General features: G+C 41.6%; 1 pseudogene; it reads right to left on the bottom strand.

Moving 5' to 3' along the window:
* Window positions 1-4,619: 4,619 nt before the first annotated feature.
* LOC127488654 (protein-L-isoaspartate O-methyltransferase domain-containing protein 1 pseudogene) lies at window positions 4,620-12,133 on the bottom strand (annotated as a pseudogene).
* Between the last annotated feature and the right edge of the window lie 6,411 nt (window positions 12,134-18,544).

Here is an 18,544-nt window from a genome sequence, read left to right on the forward strand (position 1 = left end):
CCACATGGGTGGCAGACTCAAGTACTTGCGTGATCATCCAGCACTTACCAGAAATATTAGCAGGAAGTTGGATCACAAGACTAGCTAGGATTTAAACTGACACTCTGACATAGGCTGTGGACAACTCAAATAGTTGCTTAACCCAGGGCCCTTCTTTTTGTTTTCTTCTAGTATGTTTGTAATTTCACATCTTATACTTATCTGGAACACTTTAATTTTGTACATGTTGAGAAGAGGCTAATTTCATTCTCCTGCATGTCAATATCATTTTCTCAGCACCATTTATTAAGAGTTTGTATTTTCCACATTATGTGTACTTTGCACCTTTGTTACAAGTTAGCTTGTGGTAGATGCATAGGCTTACTTTCTATTGTTTTCTCTATTCTGTTCCACTTTTTCATGTAACTGCTTTTATCTAATTCCATGTAGGTTATGTTACTAAACTTTGCAGTATATTTTTGTTAGGTAGTGTGATGCTTTCAGAGCTATTCTTTTTTAAATTGATGTGTTTGCCTGAAGTCTTTTGTACTTTCATAATATTTAAGAATTTTTTAAAGATTTATTTTATTTATTTGAAAGACAGAGTTACAGAGAGAGGCAGAGAAAGAGAGAGAGAGAGAGAGAGAGAGAGAGAGAGAGGTCATCCATCTGCTCCCTGGATGGCCACAATGGCCAGAGCTGCACTGATCCAAAGCCAGGAGCCAGGAGCTTCTTGTGGGCCTCCCACATGGGTGCAGGGGCCCAAGGACTTGGGCCATCCTCCACTGCTTCCCCAGATGCATTAGCAGGGAGCTGGATTGGAAATAGAGCAGCCAGGACTAGAACCAGCACCCACATGGGATGGCGGTGCTGCTGGCCAAGCCTTTAATCCACTGCACCACAGTGCCAGCCCCCATATTTTAGAATTTTTAAAAAAATCTCTAAGAAGAATGTCATTGGCATTTTAATGGAGATTACATTGGATCCACAGATTGTTTTGCATAGCATGGTCATTTTAACTATGTTAATTATAATCCATGAATACAAAGTTTGTTGGTGCCCTCTTCTATTTCAATTATTTATAGTTTTTTTTTTTTTTAAACTTTTATTTAATGAATATAAATTTCCAAAGTACAGAATATGGATTACAATGGCTTCCCCCCCAAAATGTCCCTCCAACCCGCAACCCTCCCCTTATCCACTCCCTCTCCCCTTCCATACACATCAAGTTTCATTTTCGATTCTCTTTATATACAGAAGATCAGTTTAGCATACATTAAGTAAAGATTTCAACAGTTTGCTCCCACACAGAAACATAAAGTGAAAAATACTGTTTGAGTACTAGTTATAGCATTAAATCTCAATGTACAGCACACTAAGGACAAAGATCCTACATGAGGAGTAAGTGCACAGTGACTCCTGTTGTTGACTTAACAAATTGACACTCTTGTTTATGGCATCAGGAATCACTCTAGGCTCTTGTCATGAGCTGCCAAGGCTATGGAAGCCCCCTGAGTTCACTGACTCTGATCATATTTAGACAAGGCCATGGTCAAAGTGGAAGTTCTCTCCTCCCTTCAGAGAAAGGTACCTCCTTCTTTGAAGATCTGTTCTTTCCACTGGGGTCTCACTCGTGGAGATCTTTCATTTAGGTTTTTTTCCCCCCAGAGTGTCTTGGCTTTCCATGCCTGAAATACTCTCATGGGCTCTTCAGCCAGATCCACATGCCGTAAGGGCTGATTCTGAGGCCAGAGTGCTGTTAGGACTGTCGCTCCCCATCTTCGTGGAGGAACGACACAGGACCCTGCGCTGTTCTTTTGTCTGCTCGGCCCTTCCCGGGTTTGCTGCTGGTTCTTCCCGGGTTGGCTACCGTCCCTTCCACCTCCGTGGAAGGATGGTTCCCCCTGCCACATTCCCCACTTCCGCAGGGGAGCGGCACAGCGCCGGCCGGCTCTCTCGGGGGCTGCACAGGTGTTCCTTCAGCTAGATGTTCCCCTTAGATGTTCCTGGTGCATGCTGTCTCTCTCCTCCCTTATAGTCCTCTTCCGCCAATCCCAACTTGGCTGCCCACACGCCGAGTACGCTGCTCTCCTCCAATCAGGAGCAGGATCAGCTCCTGGAGGTCATCACTCAAGTTGGCAAGAGGCAGCTGCGTAGAAGCTGTTTTGTCCTCTCCCAGCGCCATATTGTGGGAGAGCAGATGCATAGAATAAGTCTTAATTCCAGTAACTTAGTCTAGTCCGGGTTGCTCCCCACAAGGACATTTGCCATTCTATGGGTCTGCTGTGTATCTCACTTCCCATGTTGGATCATTCTCTCCCTTTTTGATTCTATCAGCTAGTATTTGCAGACACTATTCTTGTTTATGTGATCCCTTTGGTTCTTAGTCCTATCATTACGATCAATTGTGAACAGAAATTGATCACTGGGACTAGTGAGATGGCATTGGTACATATTTATAGTTTTCATTGTAAATACATGTCATATCCTTTGTTGATTCCTAGATATCTTACTTTTGTGTAACTGCTATAAATGCAAAGCAATTTTGTTGGTTTTTCTCTAACAATTCACTATTGGAATATAAAACAGTTCCTGACTTTGTCCTAAAAATTCACTGAATTTGATAATTCTAATAGCTTTATGGTGGATTCTTCTGATGTAATATCCTATTGTCCACAAAGAGTAGAAATTTGAACACTCTCTTTTTTAATAAAGATGTATTTATTTATTTCAAAGAGTTAGAAGGAGAAACACAGAGAGATCTTTCATCCACTGGTTCACTCTCCCAATTGCTGCAATGGGCCAGGGCTCAACCAGGCTGATGCCAGGAGTTTAATCTTTGTTTCCCACATGGGTGCAGGGGCCCAAGTACTTGGTCCATGTTCCAGTGCTTTCCCAGTCCCAATAGTAGGCAGCTGCGTCAGAAGTGGAACTGTCAGGATTCAAGCCAATGCCTATATTGGATTCCAGGTCTACAGATGGCAGCTTAACCTATTGCTCCACAGCGTCAGACCCAACTTTCTTCTTTCCAGCTTGGATGTCCCTCAGCCCCATCTCTTGTCTGACAGCTCTACCCAGCACTTCCAGTACCATGCAGACTGACAGTGCACATCCTTGTCTAGCTCTAGATTTTAGAAGGCTTTCATCTTTTCCCCATTCAATATGTTAGTCACAGGTTTGCTATATATGGCCTTTATTATCTCAACCCTATTCCTTATATACTGGATTCTAATTCCTCAAGCTTTGAAGGCTCTTTGAGGATGTAAGGTAAACATGGTAAGAAGGGAAGTCTATTCTGGGTTGTTTTTGTTTGGTGGTTCCAATGTAATCACAGAGCTTTATAATGGAGAAGAGGGGAGAGGAGCCAGAGAAGGAGCTATGATGAAGGAAGCAGAAGTCAGAATGATGCCTTGCCTGGCTTTGAAGCTCAATGACGATCATGAGCCAAGATTGGTGTCCACCTTCTTGAATCTGTACAAGGCAGGGATAATCCTTCAGTGAAAGTTACAGGTGGAAAACAACTCTAATGACAGTAATTTTAGAAATATGAATTTGTACTGTGAAAGCTAAGTTTGTGAGAGTGAATATATTTGGAATGAGAAATAGTATATAAATAAATAAAGATAAGGAGGAATACAGGACTAAAATACATGTTTTAACTTTTTAATTGTGGTTTATTGATTTTAGATATCAGTTTAATTATGTATTTTTGTTTCTTTTATGTTTGTGAACTTATACATGATTTCTCACATTAAAAAATTACTGTTTTGATATCTTTTATGACAATTTACATTATTTTGTAATTTCTTGAAATAATGCATTTGATATTATAAATTTCCCTGAGCGGCACTTTGGCAAATATATAAAATATATTTTAAAATTTAACTATAAAGGTGTATTGTATAAGCATACTTCAAATAATTTAACAGCAAACGGAATTTTGAAATCCATGTATACAACAGATATTTGAAAATTTTCATGATATATTCATGCTGTGAAAAATTTTATTTATGGATTTCAAAACACATCTTTAATTCCATTCTTCCATGAACTATCTGAAGTACAATCATATATGTGCCTTATATTTCTGCTATAATTTCAATATTGCATGCTGATCAGTGATACACAAAATTTGTTTCAGGGAACTATACGTTGTTTTCTTAGTACTTGAAGATGAACTAGTTGAGTCTTATTTTATAAACCTTTTTACCAGTTTTGATCTGTTCATTTGTGGTCAGTACATGTTAAATTTATCTGTCATAGTACTGTTTTTATATCAAATTGTATTCATCAAATTAGTTCTTGTGAATCATGAGAATGCTGAGAAGTATATAAAAACTCAACTATTTTATCTTATTGGTGGACTCTAACTTTATGAATAAGGTAGCACTCTTTGTACCTTTTGTATCAGTTATACTGAATTACATTTTGAGATGTATATCAGTACAGTGGCTTGTTGTAATCATCTTAGTCATTTATTTAAAAAACACCCAAGTTGGGGCAGCATTGTGGCACACTGGGCTAATACATCATATTATTCTAATTCTTATTTCTAAATAGATAAAAGCCAACAAAAATCTATTTATACTTAACATGTTACCAAGCAAAGCAGTATACCAACATCCTCCTTTAAGTATGAATTATCCTTGGTATTTTGTTATCTTGAATTTTATCACCTGTGATAACCTAATCTTTCTATATGACCCAGACATTGAAACTGGAGTGTGTGAGTGTGTGGAGTGAACTCTGTATTTTGGGGGTTGGGTACAACTGCTTTACTCAAATGATCCAGGCCACAATACAAAGAAATGATGACAGCAGAGAATGACTACTTTATGCTGCAACACCTGAGTTCAAACTCAGGAACAGCCATATTCTAGCTTTTCCTTCTTGGGCAGTGTTTACTCCAGCAAACTGCACTTAAATGATGAAATCCAATGCGTAGTTGGACTACTTTTTTCTGCAGTCCACTATCCTATCACAGCAGCACTGCCTTAAAGAAAGCTTTCCAGGTGCTTTGCCCAGCCTACCTTGAAGGATCTCATCAAATAATAAAGCTTTTATACATTTTTTCTTAGAAGTGGACTCACTTCTGGCACCATTATCCTCATAAAAATGTTCTTGATCTTAGCTTTAAATTTTCTTTAATATTTCTACTGCTTCTTATCATTCAAGGTGCCAGAAATTATTTATACTTAACCATCCCCTCTAACAGAGGTCAAACGAATGCTTTTAAACAACTACTCTTCATTCAAAATGCACACCAGTAGAAAGCAATCAATAACGTAATTTTATTGATTTGCTAACAACCTAAAAATGACTCCCAGTGACAAGGAAAAGAACTAGTCATTGGTTTGACTTAGATTCATTTTTTCAATGACTTCTAATTAGAAGTTACATCTCCAAGCTCCTGTTCAGACAGACCGGTGGTTCTGCCGGGGATCGACACGCAGACGGACTTTGGCGAAGCCTGGGAGGACAAAGTGGAGAAGCCAACAGCCTCGGTGGAGAAAAGAAAACGGCGGCGCTGACCGGGCTGGGTGGCAGAATGGCGGCAGGTGTGAGGCAGTGCGCAGCCACTGCCGGTCAGGGCGCCCCCTCGCTTCGCCAGGCTCCAGGTGGTGACGTGAGTAGCCTGGCCCACTAAGCAGAGCACCCGGTGCTGCCGCCACCCCCGTAACAAAAATACAAAGGTCGGGTCCAGCCTCTGCCTCGGCCCCGCATCACCCGCTTCCAGATTTACCTCAGGATTCAGCACCAACGCGGCCTTCAGACAGCGCCCATGACTGCGGCCGGCAACGAGCAGCCAAGCAGGGCTTGCGCAGTAGGCGGCTGAGGGGAGGATCCAGAAGCAGAGAGGAGGACCGACCCGGGAGTGCTGCCGGGGTCACTGGGAGGGAAGCTTGTTGATTGGTGAGAGCAAGGTCAGAGGTTATGACCCCGGTGCCGTCACCGCCCCAGCACCACACCCTTTTAGATGGCTTCTCTGCACCTACTCCAGAGCATTGCTAGCTATGACCGGAAGTTGAATTGCTGGGGTTAATGTAAAGCCTCCGTTCATTCCCTGACCTCAGCTGATTCTTTGAGTTACTGATGCAACAATGTTCTCTACATTTAGGGGCCTTTTTTTTTTTTCTCACCTGTATCTGTAATGGGCATAAAGTATAAGAGAATAATTTCTCAAATATCAAAATTTTGGGTAAACGCTTTTCTTTGAGCATAACAGCATCAACATACGTAGTTTTTGATGATATACTCTCTATTCCGCTCATAAAGCCCAACCAACTCTCAGCAGCTAAGCCACCATCAACATTTCCTCGACTCCTTGATCACCTGGATCAAGGATCACCTGGGTTGTGCCTGACTTCCTGTGTTGTTTTAATTATATTGATAGAGCACTCAGGATTATAAAATAATTCAGAAATGCACTGGGAAAGTTACAGAAGTTTTATTCCAGACAAAAGTATACAAATCATTTTTCAAACTGCTTTCAGTTTTAATCCCTGCACAAAAATATAAAACAGCAGTTTTTCCTTCAGGTATATTGGATGCTCTTATTAAAATTATTTGTTCATTTGGGGCCGGCACCGTGGCTCACTTGGTTAATACTCTGCCTGCAGTGATGGCATCCCATATAAGTGCCGGTTCTGGTCCTGGTTGCTCCTCCTCCAATCCAGCTGTCTGCTGTGGCTTGGGGAGGCAGTGGAGGATGGTCCAGGTGCTTGGGCCCTGCACCCGCATGGGAGACCAGGAGGAAGCGCCTGGCTCCTGGCTTTGGATCAGCGCAGCTCCAGCCGTAGCGGCCATTTGGGGAGTGAACCAATGGAAGGAAGACCTTTCTCTCTGTCTCTCTCTCTCTCACTGTCCATAACTCTACCTGGCAAATAAAAAAATTTATAAAAAAATTTGTTCATTTTTTTATTTCTATGGCTATTTTAAAGTCAATGATAACAACACAACTGCAAAATGAATGCACTTAAAAACGCAAAAGATACATTTCCATGACAAAAAGTATTCAATGATCATGAAAAATCTGTACACTTTAACAAGGATGAGCGAATGAAAGACATTATGAAAAAGTCAGTGTCTTCAAATATATGCCTAGCGAAAACGCTCTCCTAAATAGTAAAGCCATTATTTAAGAACATGTACTTTTACATAGCTGGACACCAGCTCCAATAAAATTGGAGGGAGAAGGATAAGAAAAGATGGCTAAGTCTCCCCAGGATTTCTTTTTCTTTATGAAAAAGTTTATTTACAGAGGCCCTCCCTCTGTCATTCCAGAAGTTCCCTTTCAATCAAACTGGACGTCTTCACTTTTCTATGAAGCTTTTATTTAATAAATATAAATTTCATAGGTACAGCTTTTGGAATATAGCAGTTCTTCCCCTTAAATTGGCCCTTCCACCCCCACTCCCATCCCACCTTCTACTCCCTCTCCCATCCCATTCTTCATTAAGACTCATTTTTAATTATTTTTATGCAGAAGATCAACTCTATACTAAGTAAATATTTCAACAGTTTGCACCCACCCTGCCACCCACACACAACATATAAAGCACCATCTGAAGACAAGTTTTACTGTTAATTCTCGTAGTACAACTCATTAAGGACAGAGGTCCAATATGAGGAGCAAGTGCACAGTGACTCCTGTTTTGATTTAACAATTGACACTCTTATTTATGTCAGTGATCACCCGAGGCTCTTGTCATGGGCTGCCAAGGCTATGGAAGCCTTTGAGTCCACAAACTCTGACATTATTTCAACAGGGCCATAATCAAAGTGGAAGTTCTCTCCTCCCTTCTGAGAAAGGTACCTCCTTCTTTGAGGGTCCCTTCTTTCCACTCTCCCCAGGATTTCTAGATAAAAACATGTTCACAACTACACTTTTAAAACAAGCACTTGATTCCAAATCAAATGACCATTACCAACAGATGACAACGATATGAAGCTGTTTCCTAGACAGAAACCTGATGAAGCATTTTTTAGTATCAGCTTAACAATCATTTAAGTAAAATGCAGTGGTACCACCCAGCCTACTCCCAGCCACTGGGAGCAGTACTTTCCCTGAAACTGTCCTTCATGTCGCTAAAACATCCTCAATTATCTGGAGTGATGCCATACTTGCATTATTTGAACTGCTTGTTTTCAGATGTGTAGAATTATTGGAGCTGAGATTTTTTTAATCAATATTTGTAACTTAGCAGAGAAATAAAAATCCATTTACTATACAATGCTTGGGTTTCCTTAAGCAAATCTGAGTAATGATTATAATAATAATGCTGATGGTAGTTATACCTTCAAATTTTACCCTTTAAAAATATGTAATCCGTGTTAACATTAATTGTCAGGTTACAGTGTATACTTTATTATCAAGGCATGACTATTTACATGCCTTCCAAGGGAAACAAAGTCATAATGGCATTTCCTGCCAGTTTTATCACTGATAAGCTATAACAAAATTCACATAATGAGTACATTAAGTACGTGATATTAAGCAAAAAAAAAATAAAACCATTATAATTTTGCTAAAAAACACATTAAAAAGTGAGTGGTTAGATGAGCATGCTGTAGATCCCAAAGTTTATACTGTGATTCTGAACTGGCTTTTCAAAACAGAAGTTGTCTACATACAAGTTCTGTGATTATTTCTTATACTAGAAAGATCCAAAGCAAATGTTGTAAGCTCAGCCCCCTTTTGTCAAAGATAAATATTCAGATAAACTGGAACTCCCATTTACTAAAGTGCATCTGCTACCCATGCCTGCTGTAGCCCTGAAACACAGAGCTTTCCAGGAAAGTGGCAGTCACACATGCTTATTTCACTCACTCACTGTCTATGCTAAGAATCACACACAACATTGGAGATCTTAAACCAAATACTTTGTACAGTGAACTATAGAAAAAACAATCCTTAATAGACCTTGAAGATCTTGAGAGAGTCAAGACAATCTCATTAACTTTAAATACTGAAAATGTAAAGGGTCCATACAAACTAAGAGTTGTGGTAAATGTATACTTTCTAATATTTACTTGCTGTGCTATTAAGAATCTCTGTGAGAGAAGCAGATATCCCCTCCCAGCCCTGCCCAGGTCTTTGGTCAACTGATTCAAAAGCAAAAGTTGCAGGGCTGTAAGATTTCATGAAATTTGTGTTTTATTTAAAAGCTAAATTACTTATTAACTTGCATTATTATTGCACTCATATATTGCCTGGAATATGCCTCCAGCAACTCAGAAATATTGATTGCAACAAAAATAAGGTAAATAGGTCAGAGCTAGTGATATAGTGCAGTGGGTTAATGCTATGGGCTGAAGTGCCAGCATCCCACATGGGCGCCGGTTCAAGACCCGGCTGCTCCACTTCTTATCCAGCTCTCTGTTGTGGCCTGGGAAAGCAGTAGTAGATTGCCCAAGACCTTGGGCCCCTGCACCCATGTGGGAAACCCAGAAGAAGCTTCTGGCTCCAGGCTTTGGATTGGTGCAGCTCTGGCCAATGCGACCAATTGGGGAGTGAATCATCGGATGGAAGACCTCTCTCTCTCTCTCTCTCTCTCTCTCTGCCTCTCCTCTCCTGTGTAACTTCGACTTTCAAATAAATAAATAAATAAATCTTTTAAAAAAAGGTAAATAGGTCTACAAAGCATTTTATTTCTTTATAAGGGACTTTCATAGAGAAAATAAAATAACTGCAATTCAAATCATATTTATATACTTAACAATGGTTTAAACCTTATATAAAATTTATGTCTAACATTTACCACTATAAATCTCTAAGGAGTCAGAAAACAATTTATAGGACACAATGTCTTGACTATGGTTTCATTCCACTTTCAAAGCACTCTGAGACAAAACAACATTTTCCCAAGAGTTAAAGAAAAATAGATATTATAAAAGGGATCCTTTTAAATGACTGAATACATCATTTCTGTTACTGATAGAAACAGGTTATACTTTTCCCCCACCACTCTGATTAAAGGAATAATTCTTTCAACTAAAAAATGCTACATATTCAAGACTACAGGAATTATCAGTAGGCATTCTTTCTCCGTATCTGTTATTTGTCTCTAAAACATGTCAAGTAAACTTTTAAAGACTCAGGGAGGGGCAGCTTTATGATTTCCTCAGTAAATTCTGAGGAGACCCTTCTGGCTTCATGGTTTTGCTGTGGTCTTTCCCCTCCTCTTATTTGTGATTCTCACTGTCTAGAGGCTGAGAAAGAAGCTGATTACCCACAAAGACCTACATGTTAATTCTGTCTCATTCTCTTTTCATTTTGGATAGACCCTTTTGAGAAATCCCTTTGGCCTGTGTCTCATCATTTATGAAATTTCTAAGTGCAGTGAATATAAATACAGGACAAGTCCTGCAGGTTCCTCAGGGCACAGGGCCAGGGAGGGGGCATCCCACAGAATCAGGTTTGCTGTAATCATTCTTTCTTGCCTGCACAAATGGAGCAAATAAAACAGCAAGGATATTTTTACTTTCCCAAGTGTTTTGTTCAGTTTGCATAATCTGTGTTAACTGATCTTCTACAGGAATGACTAGTAGGCCTCCCATGTTCAGTAAAATTTTCACGTAGCTTTCATTGTCTTTCTAGACTCCAGCAACACAATAATTTGATCATACTGATAACTGTCAGATGCTCTCTGGAGGCAATTACCAACCACAAATGCAAGATCACACAACTCAAACTTATCAAAGCTATCATTATGTTTGATGAAGCTCTCCCGTTTTCCCCTGGCATATTCCACCACATCTGAATGAAGCTCAATCGCATGATTTCTTGGACAGGCAGAGTGGTAGAGAAGGGGAGAGGGGAGAGAGAGAGAGAGAGAGAGAGAGAGAGAGAGAGAGAGAATATGAAGAGAAGAGAGGAGAGGAGAGGAGAGAAGAAGGAGATGGAGGAGGAGGAGGGGAAGGAGAGGAGAGAGGAGGAAAAGAAGAAGAGAGAAAAGAAGAGAATGAGAATGAGAATGAGAATGAGAATGAGAATGAGAATGAGAATGAGAATGAGAATGGGAATGGGAATGAGAATGAATCTTCTTTTCATTTTCATTCCCCAAATACCCTCAATAGCTTCAGCTGGGCCAAGCCAAAGCCAGGAGGCAGAAACTCCATCCAGGCCTCCTATGTATGTGGCAGAAACCCATCTAGTTGACCCAATATCTGCTTCCTCACAAGCTAATTATCAGGAAGGTGGATTGGTGTGTGCATTCTAAGTGTCAGCTTAACCTAAAGTGCTACAACAGTCACGCTAAGATAACAATTCTGTGGATAAATATTAATGTTAAAATTAGCCAGGCATTACTAGCAGGAATTGAACATGGATAATTAACAGGCAAGTGCTAGTATGCCCCCTCATAGGTATTTGTTTAAATTTTAATATCTTTTCTTAATTTCTCTAGCTTTCTGACTGCCATCTATTCATTAATCTAAAGGGAACATTTTAAGAAATGTCTTTAAAATTGCTTTCTCTACACTTTCATTTATTGTAGGAAAAGAAAAAAAGTAAATTTGTACTGAAGTAAAAATTACACTGCTGTTTTGGTCTAGATGAATTATAATCAATGGTATCTTCTAATAGAACAGATAAGAGGAACAAACATCATTTTAGACTAAAAAATTATAGTCTGCAAGATATCTATATGGCTTGGTAAATATTTCTCAAAGTTATACTCCTGAAGTAATGTTAGGATTGTGCTGAGGTGAGGCTGGTCAGACACTGGGAAGTCTTTTCCTTAATACTAGAGACTTCATGCACCATTTGTTGGAGACTGAAGTACCATAAGTTACAACCTGGGTAAGAGAAAAGGAGGGTGATTGATAATAATTATGCTTACTAAATAAAATAGAAAAACATTATTTCTATTAAGAATAAACCTGACTGAGTATAATAGATCATTGAACTCATGGGCTTATCTAAATCATATTTATTTTTCTTTGTAACAATCTCACCAAACTATATGATCTCGGGCTAATATGGTAGTCTGAGAGTGTAAGCAGTGACATGTCCTGACAATGTGTCATATTCTCCATATTCTTACCTCATAGATACATAATAGCTGCTGTATAACCAACACACTATCTGTTTTTCAGGAAGGAATAAGGAAAATGATTTTGCAGCTAAAGCTTCCTCCTTTATAATGAGCATTCTAAAAAATGCTCAATGACTTCCACTTTCATCTTATTTTTCAAGAGAATACATCACAACAGATATTTTTCTTCATGTATTGTGAACTACAGTAAGAGTTATTAATCAAGATATGCTAACAGATTTTATGTCATGTTGATACACATGAAAAATAGAGCAAAATGATCAAAATTGTTAACTAGTCTTTATTTAAAAATAAAACTAAAAAGGCAAAAATGAATTGAAAATGATAATCAGGCCTGTGCCATGGCTCACTTGGTTAATCCTCCACCTGCGGCACCGGCATCCCATATGGGCACTGGGTTCTAGTCCCCGCTGCCTTTCTTCCAGTCCAGCTCTCTGCTGTGGCCCGGGAGGGCAGTAGAGGATGCCCCAAGTGCTTGGGCTCCTGCACCTGCATGGGAGACCGGGAAGAAGCACCTGGCTCCTGACTTCAGATCGGCACAGCGCCGGCCATAGCGACCATTTGGGGAGTGAACCAACAGAAGGAAGACCTTTCTCTCTGTCTCTCTCTCACTGTCTATAACTCTGTCTGTCAAAAAAATAATGAAAATGATAATCAGATATTAATACATTTGAAGGTATAACATGGAAGATTAAAAGCATAGAGCCAAAAAATCTGATTATGGATGGAAAAATAAATGTATTTGAAAACAGACAAACTGAAATAAATCAGATCAAAATAGACATTGAAAATAAAAAATATTATAGTGTGCATACTTTTGGGTAAAAATCATTTTCCTATATACAGATATGGTGAATATGGGAGTTTAACAAGAAGTGTGGTGTAATGGGGTTGATAAGATGTTCTAATTTTAATCTGATGATTTACAAACATTTTTATTTATTTTTGTAAGACATCAATGTAGTGGCAAACAATCTTCCTTGCTGTTCAGTTATACATGTATTGACTCTTACATGCAGTGCGTGATATCACTTCAATCTCCACTCTTTCAGAGACATCCCACCCATCAAATAAATGAGTCTACACCTCATGTCTGTTTCAGAGCCAACAATAGAATAATAAATTATTGGTCTCCATTTTGTTATTGTATCCAACTGATATATATTGATTATAATTTTATAAAAGTGCTTTTGTAACCTTTTCAAATGTCACATGGTGCTACATTTAAATACCATACGTATTGTTTGAAACCAAAGACCTGGAAGCTCAGAAAATAGTGAGAGAACAGAAACAGTTCTTCAGGGAGGAAAGAACCCCAGATGACCAACTCAGCCCCCAGCTTGGGTTCAAACCCTGCTGGGAGGGAATGAATTACAGAGAGTAACCCTAGGCTTATCCTGCCCTGTTCTCTAGTGTCAAAGGCTACTCCCAGGCCAGACATCAACCGTCCAGTTCCCTCTACTCTGGACACCAGATTCCCTAGATGTCAAGCAGCAGACTTAGTCCCAACAGGCAACAGTGATTATGTTTCCCTATGCAAGTAGAAAAGAGGCCGCATGAAGCACCACAGCTCAGAAGTCCAAGAAGTGGGTCATGGGCCTCCAAAGCACAATCCTTCTAATCAATAGTTCCCACCACCTCCTGTGAAAACGTAGTCCATGAGTAAAACCAGATGCAGGCCTTGGTGGGGAAGGTCCTGATGGAGTTGATGATGCAAGAAAGAAACGGTCATGGACATCACCAAGATCAACAAGAATGATCACAGGAGCTTTCAGGGTCCTCTTAGCAATGCAGGCCCCCAGGAGCAAGCAGAAACAGAAGCCAATGGCTGGGGAAGGTGGAGATAGTGCTGGTTCCCAAGAAAATGCCTCTAGGACTTCCAAGGGGAAACAAAAAAGGAGTGCAAGTGGTAATGGCAAAGAAAAAAAGGTCTCCTGACTCCCATGGATCCAAGGACAAGCCATGAGGGGATTTGGGAACGGTGAAGATTAAGGATGGAGGTCAAAGCAACCTGAAAACAAGGAGACGCAATCTAAGAAGGAAAGACAAAGGACAGGACAAAATGGAAAAGAAGAAAGCAAAAAGAAAACCCTCATCCAAAATCCCCAAGGCATCATCCAGGAGAATAAGGAGATGGCAGACAAGAAGGAGTTTTGAGGGGTCTGTGGCATGGGTGCATAACCAAGTGGGGAGCATCCTCATTTCTACAGGCTGGAACTACATTTTTAACTCCAGTCTCTCATAGCAAAGTCTGGCCAGACTCAGGAGCTGGATGCTGGACACGCTAGTGAGCCTTAAGGGAGGCTGGTCCAATATGAAAGTGTATCCTGATCCCTTGATCTTACCCTACTTCTCCTGACACAGAATGTTTTGTACAGATGCGCTCAGTGGGTGAGTGTGTGTGTGTGTATGTGTGTGTGTGTAGTTGTCAAAGCAAATGTACCCAAAGACCTCAGGACTTTCCATTACCCTTTTCTACTTTGTCTCTGACAGGTCCTCAGGATGTCTCCTTGGTTTCAGTTTTACCATTGTGTTTTTTTTTAAGAATTTGGAAAAATCATTAAAAGAAAACAAAGCAAATAATTAAAAAAAGCATTCCATACATTTGTCTAACTGAACATTAAAGCTCAACAACACAGAACATTGTAAAGAATCACTTGCTTGACCTCATGATTGTTTGGCTGATGATGGGGAGCTGTGACTTGCTACCACCGCCCAGAATTGCAAGAGAGTATTATAACATAGGTGATGAGCTATGGAAAAATCAAAATTAAAACTGTGGATATGGCTTCTATTGAATATTTATCACATCTGTTCTGTGTATCAGGCACAGGAATAGAAACACATTTAGCCCATATGCACATGCAAGTGGAAGCACTGAGAGGCCTATAGGGTCTACATACACAGGGATTGGAAAGAGAAGAGGAAATCAATGGGCTGAAATGGACACTATGAGAAACAGTGACTTGATCAGCTCTTGTCCTGATGGTTGATGTACAATGTAATACTTTGTCCATTTTAGTATTTTTTTTTGTTCTAGTAATATTGGTTGAAATCTGTAATTAACACAAAATTATTCTTAGGTGTTTAAATTTTAACTGAAAAGTGATCCCTGTTAGGAATTTGGAAAATATTATGCTGAGTGAAATAAGCCAGTCCCAAAGAGACAAATATCATATGTTCTCCCTGATCAGTGACAACTGACAGAGCACCAAAAAGGAAACCTGTTGAAGTGAAATGAACACTATGAGAAACGGTGACTTGATCAGCCCTTGCCCTGACTGTTGATGAACAACTTAATACATTATCCCTCTTAGTATTTTTTTGTTTGTTCTACTTAATACTTTTGGTTGAATACTGTAATCAATACACAGTTATTCTTAAGTGTTGAAACTTAATTGAAAAGTGATCACTGTTAAATATAAGAGTGGGAATAAGAGAGGGAAGAGATGTATAATTTGGGACATGCTCAAGCTGACTTGTCCAAATGGTAGAGTTAGAAACATACCAGGGGATTCCAATTCAATCCCATCAAGGTGGCATGTACCAATGCCATCTCACTAGTCCAAGTGATCAATTTCTGTTCACAATTGATTATAATGAAAGGACTAAGAGCCAAAGGGATCACATAAACAAGACTAGTGTCTGCAAATACTAACTGATAGAATAAAAAATGGAGAGAACGATCCAACATGGGAAGCGAGATACACAGCAGACTCATAGAATGGCAGATGTCCTAAACAGCACTCTGGCCTCAGAATCAGCCCTTAAGGCATGCGGATCCAGCTGAAAAGCCCATGAGAGTATTTCAGGCATGGAAAACCAAGACACCCTGGAAAAAAAAAATGACCTAAATGAAAGATCTCCATGAGTGAGATCCCAGTGGAAAGAACAGGTCATCAAAGAAGGAGGTACCTTTCTCTGAATGGAGGAGAGAACTTCCACTCTATGACCTTGTCTAAATATGATCAGAGTCGGTGAACTCAAAAGGCTTCCATAGCCTTGGCAACTCATGACAAGAGCCTAGGGTGATTCCTGATGCCATAAACAAGAGTGTCAATTTGTTAAGTCAACAACAAGAGTCACTGTGCACTTACTCCTCATGCAGGATCTCTGTCCTTAATGTGCTGTACATTGTGATTTAATGCTATAAGTAGTACTCAAACAGTATTTTTCACTTTGTGTTTCTATGTGGGTGCAAACTGTTGAAATCTTTACTTAATATATGCTAAACTGATTTTCTGTATATAAAGAGAATTGAAATTGAATCTTGATGTGAATGGAAGGGGGGAGGGAGTGGGAAAGGGGAGGATTGCAGGTGGGAGGGAAGTTATGGGGGGAAAGCCATTGTAATCCATAAGCTGTACTTTGGAAATTTATATTCATTAAATAAAAGTTAATTAAAAGAAATCCATGGGCTGGGACAGATACAGGAATTATAGCCTTAAGTGACTATATTAGAATAAAATACTAAAAATCAATCATCACAATTCCATTTTAACAATTAAAAAGAAAAAAACATGAAAGTACATAAAATAAAGACAAGCAAAAAGATAACAGGAGATATGAAATGCTTTTTTTCAGTTTTCTTTATACTCATAAGATTAAACCTACAGTAAGTAAAGAGTTCAACAAATAGCATGAGGAGAAAAAAGTTCCTCAGCTACAGAGACAAGGGCTGTAAACAATCATCAAAGCTCAAGATGTCAATTTCACTCCTATAGATTACATTTTAGATGCTCTCTTAGTTATGACAGATTAGGGAAAACACGGTATTTGTCTTTTTGGGACTGGCTTATTTCACTAGGGATAATGGTTTCTAGTTGCATCCATTTTGTAGCAAAAGACAGGATTTCATTTTTTTTTACCACTGAGTAGTATTCCATAGTGTATAAATTCCATAATGTGAAATGCATTCTTCAAATCAATATTAAAACATGACACAAATGGCCCAACAGAAAATTGAGCAGAAATACAAAGAGAAAGCCCCTAAGCGAAGAAGCAGAATTTTAACTCACCTGAAGCAGGTGACTGCCAGCTGCAGCCAGGATCCGCCTGCGAGAAGCACGGGGCGACCCCGGGGCGACCCCAGCGGGTGGCAGGTGCACCGAGGGGAGAGGAGCCCAGGAGGAGGGCAGGGGGCCGCTTCGCACCTCACCTCATTCCCACCAAGCACAGACCAGTTAGGGAGCCACGGCTTGGAGGATGCTGATTGGCTGAGTCTTTTGTGACGCTATGTGTGCCCCCATCCAATCAGGCACGATGATGTCATCACGCGGGATCTTGAGGTCACAGTGGTCTTAGCGTTTCTTGGTAGAGCGAGGTCTTAGGAGAGGGCTGCGCTGTTTCGAGGCTCCAGAGCCCAGTCAGGGTCTGTGCGCTCCACCTTCGTGCTCTGGGGGTCACCGGGCACCTAGGAACTGAGGACACGGTGAGTGTGTGGGCCCAGGAGTCCCTACAGGGGGAAAGCAGAACCAGCGGAAGCTTCCCGGGACCCCTGACCCCTTCCCTGACACCCGGAACCCCCGACGCCTGGCCCCTCTCTGGCACCTGGGACCCCCGATGCCCGGCCCTCCCTGTCACTCACGACCCCCGATGTCCGGCCCCCTCCTTGGCACCCTGGATCCCCAGAGCCCGGCCCCTTCCCCGATGCCCAACCCCTTCCCTGGCACCCATGATCCCAGATGCCCGGCCCCTCCTTGGCACCCGGGACCCCTGATGCCTGGCCCCTCCCTGGCACCCGAGACCCCCGACCCCCTCCCTGGCATCCGTGACCACCGACGCCTGGCCCCTCCCTGTCACTCAGGACCCCAGACACCCGGCCCCTTCACCTATGTCCAAGATCTCCCTGGCTCCCAAGACCCCGACGCCCGGCCTCTTCCCTGGCAACCAAGACCCTCAATGCCAGGCTCCTCCCTGGTACCTGGGACCCTGACGCCCAGCCCCTCCCTTGCACTCAGGACACCCAATGTTCGGCCCCTCCCTTTCACTCGGGACCCAGGACGCCCGGCCTCCACCCTTGCACCCAGGACCCCTGAAGCCCGGCCCTTTCCCTGGCACCCAGGACCCTCGATGCCTGGCCCCTACCTGGCACCCGGGACCCCTAATGCCCTGCCCCTCCATGGCACCCGGGTCCCCTGATGCCCAGCCCTCCTTGGCATCTGAGACCTCTGACGCCCTCCCTGGCACTCAGACCCCTGACGCCTGACCCCTCCCTGGCATCCAGGACCCCCAACCCCCTCCCTGGCCCCTGTGACCCCCGACACCCGGTCACTCCCTGTCATGTGGGACCGCAGATGCCCGGCCTCTTTCTGGTACCCGGGACCCCTGACGCCAGGCCCCTTTCCAGGTATCCGGAACCTCCATTGCCCGGCTCCCTCTGGGCCCAGGGACACCTGACCACTCCCCTGACACCCGCTACTCCCAACTTCCAGCCCCCTCCCTGGCACCTGTGCTCCCTGACACCTGGCCCCCTCCTTGACACCTGGGAAGCCTGACGTTCAGCC

The sequence above is a fragment of the Oryctolagus cuniculus genome, assembly GCF_964237555.1.
Source record: "Oryctolagus cuniculus chromosome 17 unlocalized genomic scaffold, mOryCun1.1 SUPER_17_unloc_2, whole genome shotgun sequence".
Classification (NCBI taxonomy): Eukaryota; Metazoa; Chordata; class Mammalia; order Lagomorpha; family Leporidae; genus Oryctolagus; species Oryctolagus cuniculus.